Below are 1,946 nucleotides of genomic sequence, written 5' to 3' on the forward strand. Positions count from 1 at the left end.
GGCGTCCCGAAGGGACGAGGATCGCATTTTAATGGGGCGCGGTCGTATGAGAAATTTCTTAATTACCTAAATGCACTCCTTAATCATGGGGGATAGGTCTGCTTTGCCTCACCGTGACGCACACAACACTCGATGCTCGGAAACGGGGGAAAGGAAGAAAAACACTACACTCTACGCGACACTGGAAAACTGCACCACCTCGGCGGAACGCGAACGAGTCTGCCTCGTTCTCTCTCACGTCCGGTCTCGCTCTATTCCGTCGATGCGCGGCGCTGTGCGCGCCGCTGCTGCGTGTTCGCCGTGCAACATTAGCGGCGCCTTGTGGCGTAAATGAAAACTATTAGTAATAGCGACACGCCATTGGCTAACCAATAATATTCGAGCTTTACTGTTAACTTTAGACCAAGCGGTAAATTCGAACGTTCATTCGTATTAAATTATTATGGGTTATGATAAAAATATATAAATATTAAGATATTTTGATAGAATATGTAATGTATTGGTAAATATACAGATATAGAATGAAATTAATCTATATCTTAAATTATTATTTTTTTTATGAATATAACAAGAATAATAAACTGAAAACTTATTTTATATTAAATAAATAGATTTATTTAAATTTATAATAACAATCGAATATTTTTTATAAAATAAGACTTTCTTGGAAAATAAAAAAAATAAAATTGATACGTAATGTAACAATTTCATTTTTAGATTAATATGTTAAAATGTAAAGTTTTATATACATAAAAATATTAAAAATATTAAAAATATAAAAAAGAAATATATCTATTGATTTTTTATTCATTAAATAAATTGTTATAAATTGTTGTGCGCTATCAAAATAATTGTTTTACAATAAAAATGTATTAAAAACATTAAATATAAAACATTATTTAAATAATATTTTCTATAAACACATGGAAAATTCAATACAGAATTTATTAAACAATCTGTATGCCTACAAAAATGGTTAAATATAGACTTACTCTTATTTAAATATAACGTTTACCTTCTGAAAATGAAAAAAAAACAAAATTCGAACGTTCAATCCGTTTTAAGAGTTATCGCATAAAAACATTAACCACGTTAAATCAAAAACAGTGATTGATAACAATCAAATTGCCAAATGTTGTTCCTGTTTGCGATGTTCTTTCCCCAATAATGAAAAATGAATCACCATATTTCCGTGTCGGTTTAACATAATATAACGCGTTCAAATAAACATGGAAACGTGCAAACACCCGTTTCTATTTGGAATACATTGTCAACACTTGTCGAATGATATTAAAATTACACCTCCATAGCGTTAATTTCACCGTTTAATTCTATCGACGCGTGTTCTATCGAAAATCAAAATCTACGATAATCGGCACGAATCAATGTCCGTAATGATTGTAAATCGCATCTATGGTAATCGTTGATTGAAAATCGTTTCGTCAATTTGTATTGTATGTAATTGTACCGTGACCTAGGATAAATAACATATTTAACGAACAATCAGATAATGATTTGAAGAATTTTTGAATAATTTGAAGATATTTTTTAATATTTGTTGCATTGAGAATTATCAAAAATTAATTATTAATTTTTCTTCTATCTTTATTGTTCTTTTATTGAAAAAATTGTTAAAAAAATAAGAAAAATATCAATTAAAATAAAAAGAAAGAAAATTATTATTATTGCATTTATGAATTGATAATAAATTTTTATTTTATTTAAATTTAATTTTAATATTGTTAATTTTTTATAAATTATTTATTTTATTAGCTCCTGATTCATTTAACTACTAATCATTTATTATAACAGAAATGAATAATTTATTCGCGGAATTATATTTTCAAAGAATTATTCTATATATTAAAAAAGATTTATTACAATAATTCATATAGATAAAAATTTCATGTTAAAAACACAATAATTTAATTTACTTTACGTCTTTT

General features: G+C 27.2%; 1 protein-coding gene across 3 annotated transcripts in view; it reads right to left on the reverse strand.

Annotated features, from left to right (window-relative positions):
- The window catches only part of LOC102678545 (poly(rC)-binding protein 2), a 247,919-nt gene that overhangs the window by 125,917 nt on the left and 120,056 nt on the right, over positions 1-1,946 (reverse strand). For 2 of the 3 annotated variants that reach the window (XM_006618881.2, XM_006618876.2), the window contains exon 1: positions 67-277. The exons of the other annotated variant lie outside the window; for it this stretch is intronic. The gene's annotated coding sequence lies outside the window, so the exon portion shown is untranslated. Of the gene's footprint in view, positions 1-66; positions 278-1,946 lie in introns of those variants that run through there. 3 annotated transcript variants of the gene reach the window in all.

The sequence above is a fragment of the Apis dorsata genome, unplaced genomic scaffold, assembly GCF_000469605.1.
Source record: "Apis dorsata unplaced genomic scaffold, Apis dorsata 1.3 scaffold_381, whole genome shotgun sequence".
Taxonomy (NCBI): domain Eukaryota; kingdom Metazoa; phylum Arthropoda; class Insecta; order Hymenoptera; family Apidae; genus Apis; species Apis dorsata.